At 34.5% G+C, this 13263-nt stretch overlaps 1 protein-coding gene across 1 annotated transcript in view; it reads right to left on the bottom strand.

The window, feature by feature from the left end:
- LOC122808452 (vomeronasal type-2 receptor 26-like) overlaps positions 1–13263 on the bottom strand; it is a 373770-nt gene that overhangs the window by 52591 nt on the left and 307916 nt on the right. The gene's annotated exons all lie outside the window — the stretch shown is intronic.

The raw sequence follows: 13263 nt of genomic DNA, 5'->3' as shown, positions 1-13263 counted from the left end.
ATATTGATATAGACACATACCACTATATATCTATAAACTGGCCAAAAATACCCATTTTATTCACCACGCCAAAAAATCATAAAAACATCATGAATCCACCACTTAGACCATTAATAGACGGATGGAATTCTATCACGTATGCTTCGGCAAACCTTGTTGACCATATTTTGAAAAAATATCTTAAGACGGAACCCCAAGTCTGCAAAGACTCGTGGACATTCTTAGAGAATTTAAATAAAATTGAATATAATAACTACAATAATTTCTTAACTATAGATGTTATAGATTTGTATACATCTATTCCCCATTTGGAGGCTATAGAATGGGTGAACCTATTTCTCATAAATAAAGGAGCACCACCTAATGAGATGTTTACAGTTACAACACTATTAGATATCATATTAACTAACAACTTTTTCACTTTCAACAGCAAGTTATATCTACAAAACTGTGGCGTTGCGATGGGTTCACCATGTGGTGCCAGTTTAGCAAACACGGTTATGGTTTATTGGGAAAAATATTATATTTTCCAAAATACTGAATGGAGCTCATATATAAAATACTACACTCAGTTCCTTGATGATATTTTTATTTTATTTCAAGGACCGAATGAATTAGCCAATAAATTTTTATTTTACATAAACGATACCACTGAATTTTTTAAATTTACTTTAGACTTTCAAGACAAGACTATAAATTATCTTGACGTTAACTTATACAAATACCCAGAGAATATGCAGTATTTTGCCAAAATACATAGAAAAGAGACCTTCTGTAACTCATACCTTCACTATACTAGTTTACATTCTTTTACACAAAAGAAAGCTATAGTGAAGGGACAATTCATTAGGGCAGCCCGTATGACAACTTTACCTGACGACTTTATATCAGAATGTCGCTTAATAAAAACTTTCTTTATTGAAAGAGGTTACCCGTATGAATTAGTGAATGATGTTTTAGATGAAGTAACATATAAAAGAGAAAATGGCAACATAGTTCCAATCTTACAAATTAGAGAGAGAGTCCCTAGTAGACATAATACATATACCAACACAGGGACTTCATCTAACCTGGAAAACTCAATGTTAGAAGTAAACCTGTGTAACAGTGAAGCAAAAGAAGAAGTTGAAAACTTCCAGACATGTTATGTTACAACGTACAACATGGATAGTAATATTATTAAAAAGATACGGTATAAAAATTGGGTGCTCATTCAACAAGATAAAAGTATTAATTTCAAGCTTCCGGAGCAACCCAAAATAGTGTACAGGAAAGGTAAAAATATCAAAAACATCTTGGAATCAAACACTAAAAAAGTATTTACCAATAGAAATGGCATGACAAACTGTAATAGTTGCAATATGTGTAAGCATATGTCTTGTGAATATGTTTCCATCAACAATAAAAAATACAAAATTCAGAATAAGTTGAACTGTAATTCTAAATTAGTAGTGTATGCTGCTACGTGCACCCTCTGTTCAGCTTTCTATATTGGAAAAACTGAACAGCGTTTTAAAGAGAGGGTGTACGAGCATGCATACGCAATACTTAACAGTAAGATAGACAATGCTTTATTTAAACATATTGCAACTAATCCAGGCCATAATTTCAAATTTACTGCATTTGATCAAATCTACACTGACATCAGGGGAGGTCCATACAATTTATTATTAGAAGAGTGTGAACTGATATGGCAGTGGAGAACAAATGCATTTGTAAAACCAGGCCTGAATGAACATTGTAATATCAGTTGCCTATTGAAACTGAAGGCTTAGATAGGTGGTAGTAAATAATACACAATTTTAACTAAAACTGAAATATTTAGTTTACAAAATAACTTATAATTTTATATATTATTATTTTTACTCTTGGAGTGTACACATTATGATAAAAAGTAAACTGATATGGATAATTTTTATACATTAACTCATTACAGAAAGTATATATATATATATTATATATATATATATATATATATATATATATATATATATATATATATATATATATATATATACATGTATCTATGACCACATAGTTGTGCATTTATAAATATAACATGTTAAAATTATATATAACATAATCTTACCAACCATATTGTTAGAAAGAATTTACTTTTATAAGATACTTTATTACATACATTTAGTAGTTATATGTATGTAACTTTTGCTTATGTTTAGTGCATGGGGCTACAATGAAACATCCAATCTTAAAATAATATAACAGTTTTAATAATAATAGTAAGAATAAAATGTATGAGACTTGCACTATATATAATATAATATAGCATACTATATATATATGAAGGTCAAACTGGGTTTCTTCATCTTTTATTATTTTTTATATTATATTTGTATGGTTTTTTAGCTGTAGGTTACAAGTGTATGTATTGCTTTATATGTTGATTGTTTTTTTAAAATGGCTAAATTGGTAAATTGAATACACTATATAAAGTTTTAATTAATTAATTGTAAGTAGTCTGAAGAAGTTACTCTGATTGGGAGTGACGAAAAGCGCTTTACTACTGTAACATTAAAACTGTGTTTCCTATATCAGTTTCCAGTGGACGTTGTTTGCAGTTCTTTTGGACTATTAACTGTTTAGGTGAATTAGTAATATTTAAAAAAAAATTTCTTTGATTGTTGTCCTTTGCTCTCCTGTTATTTTTGTCTTTGTCCAGTGTTCTTGAATAAAGAAGTTGAGTGATATGGTCCCTGGTTTTGGCTGTTTGTCCTCCCATTATTTTTGACTTTGCGCAGAACTCTGATGTAAAGTAAATGAGAGGTATGGTTTAAATCTGACAGTATTTGTGTGAAATAAGTTGGAATATTTACTTTGTCTGCTGTTTACATGTGAAACAGCCCCTGCTTTGCCTTATGTTTTTGATCCGTGCCTAATGAAATCATTCCTTCCTGGCAAGTCATTCAGGATTATAGTCACCAAATGAGGCAGGGGGGCTGAATGCTAATTAAAACAACATATCCCCTTGTTATTTGCTCATTTTTAAAGTCCAGCATTATAGGATTTGTGTGTGTTTGTATGAAATACTTCAGAATATTTACTCTGTCTACTGTTTGTGAAAAACAAAGTTGAAACCATCTATGATTTCACAGGATGTCCTTGAGTTAGGCCAATATTTTGGTCAATGTCTCATGAAATGTATGTTTTTTTTTTGGGGGGGGTCATTGACAATTGCAGTTACTAAATAAGGTGGTGCTGGTTGTGGATAAAAGCAGCTTGTCCTCTTGTTTTTAGATTTTGATTTTACTGGACTAGTATGCATTTATATGAAATGCATTGGAATATTTACTCTGGCAACTGTTTAGGTCCAACAACACTGGAACTCTCCCTCATTTCACAATTGCTTCATATATTTGGTCTGTTCTACATAAAATTTGTGTTTTTTCTGGCAAATCATTGGAGATTACATTCACTACATGATGACAGACATTTTGACTTTTCAAACTTTATATCCTCTGGTCAATGCATGCTTGTGTGCAACTAGAGTTACATGCTGAATAATGTTAGAATACTGGATGCTTCAGTGACTCCATTTGCTAATGTACAGGTAGGGGAAAAAAGAATAGTTTTAATTCCCTTGAGGTTTATTTTTCTTCATACAGTCATACAGCTGCTGAGGAGCAATCTCCGTCTCATGTATAGAGGCTCATCAGACCCTATCCTGTCAGACTGACCACACATTGTTAAGCCCAAATAGGGATAAACACCTAAAGATTTCACTCTAGCATGGTCTGCTTATTTTATAAAATAGAGTTATAGATATATGGCTGTGCTGATGCAGTGATTAGCTTTTTTTGCCTCACAGCAAGTGGTTCTCTAGTTTAATTTTCAGTTGGAGCACCTTCTATGTGGAGTCTGCATGTCCTCGCTGCAGTCAAATGAGTTTTAAAGACATGCAGTAGGTGTCAGTGTGTGTGTGCCTTCAGTGAAGGTTGGGCATCAGCCTGGCAACTTGACACCATAAAAACGACACTGCCAATCAATCTATGGACTGGTGATCCACTGTAGTGACCTCTAACAGGATAAGCCGAAAGACATTGCTTGCTTAAGGGATAGATATGTACATTAAAGAATGATACTTCTTTGAAATCATCTTCTTTTCCACACAAAGCAAAGTACTTTTCTTACACTGTTCAAACCCTTATCCCTCATTGATTTGGGCAATATGTAAATGCTTTGCTCAGCTATGGGTTATTCACACTTAAAATATAAGGGCACAAACTTAAACTTCATGAGAGTGTATGCTAGGCTTTTAAATATCCTCATAGCCAGAAAACACCTATGAGCATATGAGCATTTGAATGATTACATGTGATTAACGTTTTAGTAGTTTTATGTTGATATGACTGTTTTTTTTTTTTTTTTAGTTTTAACAACCGTTTTTGAACTGACAATAATATTAAATCTGAAGTCTCTGAGTCCCAACTGCCGAAACCTGGGATGTCACTCAAACTTGTGGAAAGCCAGTTCTTCAAGAGTTTGGCACCTTGATCAGTGCATTTTTAAACTGACAGATAACAAATCCTAGGAATGAAGGATTTTTGCAGAGTGGCAATCCCCTCTCTGTACCTGTCATGCCACTGGCAATTATGTATATCTGCTTCATGACTGAAGCATCATAAAGAGAATATTCGTACTCTCTGTATGTAAGACTGCAGGACTGTTCCCCTCCTTCTGTGGTAGTAATGCTTAGCTTTGAATTCTGACACTTGATTATTGGGGACATTTGAGTGAAACCTGAAAAGCAGCTTTCCAATGAGCTGTCCATTTACTTAATGGACTATACCAGTCTATTCTTCCTATAGACGTAAGCATTTCTTTATTCTTTTAACACAACTTTTCTCCATCCTGCTAAGTGTAAAGTTTATGAGTTTCCTTGTTTTCAAGTTCAGTTTCCTGATGCTGAACACCCCAAATACTGTTTTCCTTAGGAAAGCCCGGCTAGTGCAGTTTCAAACTGTGCACCATCACTGTAGAACAGGGTGTGTGTGCTGTATCTTTAAAAAGCATTTCAAGGACTGAACGTGCATATAAACAGCAGGCATGAGCTAGCTTCAGTGCCGTTTTGAGAGTGCAGCCGGAGAGTGAGCATGTATGAATGTAATAGCTAGTTTGTATATAAGTTTATCTAAATTAAAACCATTAAGCCTCAATCCTGATGTGTTTGTACATAATAAAGCTGCTTGAACAGAACCCACAAAGACTTGTCTATTACATCCTGACTAGATGAGTGACATGGTGTCAGAACCAGGATTCCAGAGACTGCTTTCCAGAGTTAAGAGGTACATAATTAACAGTGAAGGTAAACTAAAAGAAATGAGCACAAAAAGTTTCAGAAATGGACCAAAGGTAATGAAAACTTGCACAAATTATTAATTGTATAAAAAATGATACAACAGAGCATTACAAGGGCACAAACCACATTATTAAAGAAGCGAGAGGCACAAAAGGTTTAATTAAACAAAATGTTTAAATCAAGATATTTGATAAAATGATTATCAGAAAAACACATAAGGGGTTTGGTATTACATTGGAATTACAACACAAACATGTTTAAAGCAAAATGGACATGTTTGGAGTTAAACAAGCACAAGAAAAGTACAATGGGAATGAAAAGAGAATAAATGAGCAAAAGAAATCTAATATGGGCAAAAAAGGGCACATTAAGCATAAATAAAGCAAGGTGACTGCATATTTTTAGCAAAGTACTGTGATTTGGCATCATTACTACTTTGTATTGTATTCACGGTATAAGTAGAAGTATTCAAAGTATCTCAAAGTGTGCAAAAGTGCTTACAGTGTGTGCTTATTACTGTGCATGTATTCCTAAGAGTTTATTTGTGTGCAAAGTGCAACTATTTCATGAAGTGCAGTCAAAGTACAGCCATTTTGAAAAGTTTCTTGTGATGGGTGGGCCTGTTTGCAAAGTGCCAGCATTACAGTGTGTTTCTTGCACTGTAAAGAATTATCTAGCAAAGTACAGCCATTTTGGTGAAGTTTCAGTGTGCCATGTACTGTTTATTCACAAAGTGCAATTAATTTGAAATGTTTCTTATACTGAGCTTCTTCTGCCCAGTTCATTTGCACAGTGTGATGTAGAAAGCAAGGTGAAGCCAGTGCCAATAAGGAGATGAAGCAGACTCAAAACCCAAAACTGTAAGGTACTAACCAACTCGAAAAAGCCACAATACAAACTCCAATACGAACACTGCTTTATTGACCCAGGTTTCGTCCTTCCGAACTTCTTCAGAATACAAACTGTCTTACATCTCACTCATTTTATACATTGCCAATTATTCAATAATCACTCAATTAATAGCCTAATTTCCCACCAAAAATTCTTAAAAAGGAAATGGCATTTTGTAAAAAAATTCATTCTATTTAAATTCAAACAAATTCATTCAATATGAACACACATACATATATATATACATTTGCACAGTGTACTTATTTTGAAATGGTTCTTACACTGATAAGGGGTGATTTCTTGCAGTACAGTGATTTTAAGTGTATTACAGTGCCCGAGAGATTTATTTTGCAAAGTTCAGTTGTTCAGAGGCTTGTTGTGCTATTGGGCAAGGTTATAAATACTGACATACATTTCTGGCATATGTATATATATATATATATATATATATATATATATATATATATATATATGTGTGTGTGTGTGTGTGTGTGTGTGTGTGTGTGTGTGTGTTCATGCATATTTGCAAAACCCTTCAATGGAATGTGTTAATAATGGCAGGTGGATTTTGAAAGCCCTCATAACTTGTATTTGATCAGAATATTGCAGAGAACTGGACAATATTTGAGAAAAACTATACTATTTTTATACAAGCAGCTTATTCTAACAAAGATGCATGCACCAGGACATTCATTTTGCTAAATCTAGCTGGGTCAGAGGCTATTGAAAGAGAGCATTCATTTGGGTATGCACCAGTCGTATATGAGGGAGAAGATGAAAATTGCCATATTGTTGTACAGGTTGAATCACAGGAAGACCCCAGGTGTTTGAAACACAAATTCAGGGAAATGTATAACCATTAGACAAATATTACATTAGAGAGGCATTTGTTTTACAGAGATCAGAAACCAGGGGACACATTTGCAGCTTATATTGCTGACCTAAGGAACAGAGCTAAAATGTGTCAGTTTGGTGACTTAAAAGATGAGTTAATAAAGGGCAGGCATGTGCGTGGTATTAATAGTGCTGCTGTGAGAAAGATTTTGCTTCATGACAGTGATTTAATGCTGAGTAAAGCTACTGAGATTTGTCAAATCCATGAAGTTACAAAAAGGCACACAAGTATGCTTGGAAGTGATGAGCATGGTTTCAGCAGGCTCCAGAGCAAATGTAAACAGCATTCAACACATGGCAAGCAAAAGCAGGCCTAAGCACATGGCAGCTACAGCACCTGTGGGTTCTCCTGGGAAACCATGTCGTTTTCCAGCAAGTTCTGAGAAAGCAGCATGCTCAATGCAGTACAAGCGTGAATCAGCAAAATCAAAATCCAACTTTATTGTTAACTGTCACAATTGTGGTACCAATCATGAGTCTAAAAGAGAGAAATACTTATCATTTGGTCAGCAATGCCACAAGTGTAAAAAATGGAACAATTTTCAAAAGTTTTACAAATCAAGTAAACCTCACACAGTTACAAAGAAGGGTCACTCAAAAAAGCAAGTTGATCTTATAGAGAGCTGCAATTCTACTTTCTACATAGTGTATCAATAATTGGTGAAAAGGCTGATACAGTGAATTTGTTGGCAAAGAACAAAGTATTTTGTACTGTCCAGATCAATGGTAACTCCACCAAGCTCAAAGTAGACACTGGTTCAACTTGTAGTGTTATGTCAGCAGACACATTTGCTAAGGTGAGATCTAATGAACAACTCAATGTGGCTAGTATTGCAAAACTTGTTGCTTATGGAGATGAAGAAATTCAAAACAAAGGTTCAGTAGTGCTTTCATGTTATGTTGCTAGGAACTTTTGCAGCTTGTTATTCTATGTAGTCCCATGACCTGTGCAGTCATTATTGGGTCTCAGAGACAGTTTGAGAATGGATCTTTCTTTTACCAAAGAAGTTCATCGTATAAGCACATATCCTATTTCCAATTTTTCTGAAGCCATTTTCTCTGAATATGCTGATGTTTTCGATGACAAGTTGGGCAAACTTCCAGTTGTGTATTCTATAATGTTAGACCAGGAAGAAAAATTCCAATAGCTATGAAGGATAAAGTCAAAGCTCAATTGGATAAAATGGTGCAGCAAGGTGTAATTTGTCCAGTTACAGAACCAACTGAATGGGTGCTGTCTATCGTGGCAGCCCAGAAAAAAGGCTCAGACAAAATCAGAATATGTATTGACCCAAGAGATTTGAACAAAGCATTAAAGAGATTACATCATCCAATCCATACAATCAAGGAAGTTTCAGTCCTAATGCCGAATGCCACTGTTTTTTCTGTCTTGGGTGCAAAAAGTTCATTTTGGCAAGTGATGCTTTATAGCAAATCCTCACTACTGACTACTTTCAGTACCGCAGTTGACAGATATAGATTCCTAAGGATGCCATTTGGAATAAATTCTGCAAGTAAAGTCTTCCAGTGTGCAATGGAGCAAATTTTTTTTTCAGGTTATCTTTGTGCCATAATAGTGGATGATTTATTGCTTGGATGCAATGTTGAAGCAGAGCATGACAGAAACCTCAAGAGAGTTCTAGACAGAGCATGTGAAGTGAACTTAAAGCTCAATCCTCTAAAGTGCAAATTCAGACTACCAGAAGTTACATATGTAGGACATTTATTTACCAGCACTGCCTTGAGACCAGACCCATCCAAGCAAGTAGGTATTCTTGAGATGACAGCACCAGATAATGTTCAGGCTCAACAATGTTTTCTTGGCATGGTCAACTATTTGCGAAAGTTTATACCAGACTTCAGTGAGTTGACAGCACCTTTCAGAGAGCTGACACACAAACATGTTACATGGTCTTGGTTGGAACAGCACCAGAAAGCATTTAAAGACCTTAAGCAGAAAATTGCCACCCCATCTACATTAAGATACTATGATGTCAGTAAACCAGTCACTCTTTCCTGTGATGCTTTATAATTTCATCTTGGTGCAGTTATTCTTCAAGAAGACAGACCAGTAGCCTATGAATCAAGAACCCTTACTCAAACTGAAATGCAATATGCTCAAATTGAGAAATAACTTTTGGCAATACTATTTGAATGTTCAAAGTTTCACGATTATATCTATGGTTGAGCTATTCAGATTGAAACTGATCACAAACCTCAACATTACTATTTTAAAGAAGCCTATGCATTCAATTCCAGTGAGATTACAAAGAATGATGCTCAAATTGCAAACGTACAAGTTTAAAATTGTCTATACAAAAGGTAAACTTCTTTATCTGGCTGATACCTTATCCAGATCACCCTGAAATACAATGGAACAGCTTGATGTAGAGAATTTTGACTTTGAAGTAATGGAAGTACATAATTTTTCTACCACGAGACTTGATGAGCTGAGAGATCATACAAAGGCTGATCTAATTTTGCAAAAGCTCTACCACTACATTAATGCTTGTTGGCCATCAAAGGAATTTAGTGTACCACCTGAAGTGCAAACTTATTTTCCTTACAGAGATGAGATGTTGATGGAAGATGGCAAGATTTTCAAAGGTCCCAAAATTGTTGTTCCTGTTTCCTTACAACATGAATATATCCTGATTTTGCATCATGGTCAGCCAGGTTCTGAATCTACCAAAAGAAGGGCAAGAGAACTAGTATTTTGGCCTTGTCTAGTAAAAGACATTGATAAAGTACTTTCTACTTGTTTAGCATTCAATAGTACTAAACCGCATTTGCAAAGAGAACCACTTCAGCTAAGACAAGTTCCTGAACTACCTTGGTCAACAGTAGCCACTGACATATTTGAGTAGCACAATCAGCATTACTTAGTATTGATAGACTCTTATTCGAATTGGTTTGAGATTGATTTACTACCTAATCTAGCATCCACTGCTATTATCACCAAGTTAAAATGTCATTTCTCAGTCCATGGTAATCAACACATAGTTGTTTCTGACAATGGTACTCAATTTACTAGTTAGTAATTTCAGACATTTGCAAGCGAATGTTACTTTGTTACTGCAGGTTCAGCTAGTCCATTTGATTGTGGATATTCCGGATTAGTAATAATATGTACAGAGTGCAAAGCAATTACTTGAAAGGTCAAAGCTTGACAATACCGATTGTGAATTTACTTAATCTCAGAAACATACCCCGTGACAATATACTTGGCTCGCCTTCACAATGACGTCTATCCAAGCAAACCCAAACAATATTGCCTATTAGTTACAGTTTATTGAGGCCTAAAGCTAAGAACAACAGAACCATTAGAGCCCAATTATTCACGAAGCATTCTTTCCATTATGGTAAAACAAGCAGATTTCTTCTTCCATTGAAGAAAGGAGAGACAGTGAGGATACAGACGGCAAAAGTTTCGAACAGATTGGTCAAGTAACAGGTATATGTGCCAAGCTGAGATCCTACTTCATAGAATCTGAGCGTGTAGAGTACAGGAGAAATACCAGACATCTTCTTCCTGTATCAGAATCGAAATTGCAGCATTTTTCCTGTGATACAGACTCTAGATCTCAGGGCAATCCAGACAATGCTCCTGTTGCAGAACGTGTCTTAACTTCTACTTCCATTCCTGATGATGTTCCTGATGTCCCTAAGGTTGAACATTCAGTAGAGAAAGTCCCAGTTCCTAAATCTAATTCTAAATTTTATGTCACATGATTTGGTCGTATTTCCAGACCTAGTGTGAAATGCACAGCTACCTAGCCATAATTGTACATGTGTATCTAGTAATGTATAATTGCGTGACAAAAAATTATTTGTATTGATTGCATGTCAACTGATGTTGTCAATATTGCACGACCTATTTCTCAAACAGGAGGATGTAGAACAGGGTGTGTGTGCTATATCTTTAAGAAGCTTTTCAAGGACTGAACGTGCATATAAATAGCAAGCACGTGCTAGCTTCAGTGTTATTTTGAGAGTGTAGCCAGAGAGTGAGCATATATGAATGTAATAGCTAGTTTGTATATAAGTTTATCTAAGTTAAAATCATTAAGCCTCAACCCTGATGTGTTTGTACTTAATAATGTTGCTTGAACAGAACCCACAAAGTCTCATCTATTATATCCTGACTAGACAAGCGACAGTCACTAACTCCTTTTGTAATCTCCTTTCTTTAATGTTTGTGTGATGATGGAGTTGGTATAGGTATAAGACTGCAGTTATGTGGGAGGTGGTTTGTCTCCCACATGAGGGTGCAGAATGCTTTTCTTCTCTGTGAAAAACATTTACTTTGCAATTTTTATAGGGCTGAGTTTCCAGGGAGTTGAACTTATTGAGTTGAATCCGTATCATTTTGGAACTTGGTAACTCATAGGTGAATATTTTTTTCTAGTACTTTGACAAATTGTCTTCAAGAAGTAAAACCATTAGAATTATTTTAACATCTTAGCAAAGTTTAGGTATTTCTAAACAATAATATCAATGTCTTCATGAACAGAAGTTAGATTTCTGGTTTCTTCTTCTTTAATTGATGGTTACTTGATAATAAGTTGTAAAATCTATACTCTCTATAGTTGTACCATTTTGATCCTTTTAGAATGTTTCCTTAAATTCCTTAAATACTATATATATATATATATATATATATATATATATATATATATATATATATATATATTGTTTTTTGTTTGTTTCTTTTTTTGCAACAACACAACATACTTCGCTCCAACGTGTGGCAAAATATGCATTATTGATTCTGACATGGCATTTATTCTTGAGGTAAATCCATGCTGCTTAGAGTTCTAGGCCCACTTGCTTACTCATGCTCCACATTTATTTTCTTCAGAAGTGATTTCACGTTTTTTATGCCACCTACTCCAAACTGGCAGACCAGTTCTTTCCTGTCTATTTCTCAATTTTTGGAAGTAGAATTAACTCTATTTATAACAAAGAACAACAAGAAAAAAGCTTATCAGCAACAACAGAAACAAACAGTGAGTCCCAGCTCTACCTTCCGTTACTTGAAAATTTATTCCGCTCAATTTAGTTTCTCTAGCGCCTCGGCCAACAGGCTTTACAGAGTAAAGCAGTAAAAACTTTTTTTTTAAAAATCACAATATATATAGCATGAAACAATTAAATCAATTAAACAATCAACTAATTAAAAAATAATATACATTTAAAGTCACAGTTCTAAATAAGACTTTGCCAATTACATTCTCTATTCAAACCATAGGGGCTTAAAGTACCATATTTCATGATTAAAATAGATTCTTTCTGTCTCAGTATATTCTTTTGGTATTCCACATTATTATAATAAAGAGGTACATGTTCCAGTATGGTAACTTTTATACAACCAATGTTGCCATTATTATAATAATGTGGAATACCAAAAGAATATATTGAGACAGAAATAATCTATTTTAATCATGAAATATGGTACTTTAAGCCCCTATGGTTTGAATAGAGAATGTAATTGGCAAAGTCTTATTTAGAACTGTGACTTTAAATGTATATTATTTTTTAATTAGTTGATTGTTTAATTGATTTAATTGTTTCATGCTATATATATTGTGATTTTTAAAAAAAAAGTTTTTACTGCTTTACTCTGTAAAGGCTGTTGGCTGAGGCGCTAGAGAAACTAAATTGAGCGGAATAAATTTTCAAGTAACGGAAGGTAGAGCTGGGACTCACTGTTTGTTTCTGTTGTTGCTGATTAACTCTATTTATGTCTGATCTTCCTGTCTTCAAATATCGTCTTCTCAAGATTTGTTAACTTTGTCGAAAAGGTGCTCAACAATCTTACCAGGTCCCTTCATTGGAAATGAATTCTATAAGACCACAGGGCAACAGATGACTCTTTTTTCAGTTTAGACCTTTGCTATCCAGATTGTCTTTTTGATACATTTTGTTTTAATCAGTACTGCATGCTGGTCTCTTGTTGTATTTTCTTATGTTACCTGGATGCTATTTTTTTCTTCCTAAACTTTGATGCTACCCCGACTGTTTACCAAACTGTTTATTTTTTCATTTCTTTATTAATTTCACACAATGCTAAACTGCATCTATGAGGCCATTTTTCTGCCTTGCATGTAATGGCACCATGGAAGTGTGAATATGTCACAGTGCTCACTCTACCTAATGCA

The sequence above is a fragment of the Protopterus annectens genome, chromosome 8.part0 (assembly GCF_019279795.1).
Source record: "Protopterus annectens isolate FY-2018-M chromosome 8.part0, PAN1.0, whole genome shotgun sequence".
Classification (NCBI taxonomy): domain Eukaryota; kingdom Metazoa; phylum Chordata; order Ceratodontiformes; family Protopteridae; genus Protopterus; species Protopterus annectens.
The sequence above is the reverse complement of the archived record's forward strand: the minus strand, read 5'-3'. Positions and strand labels throughout refer to the sequence as shown.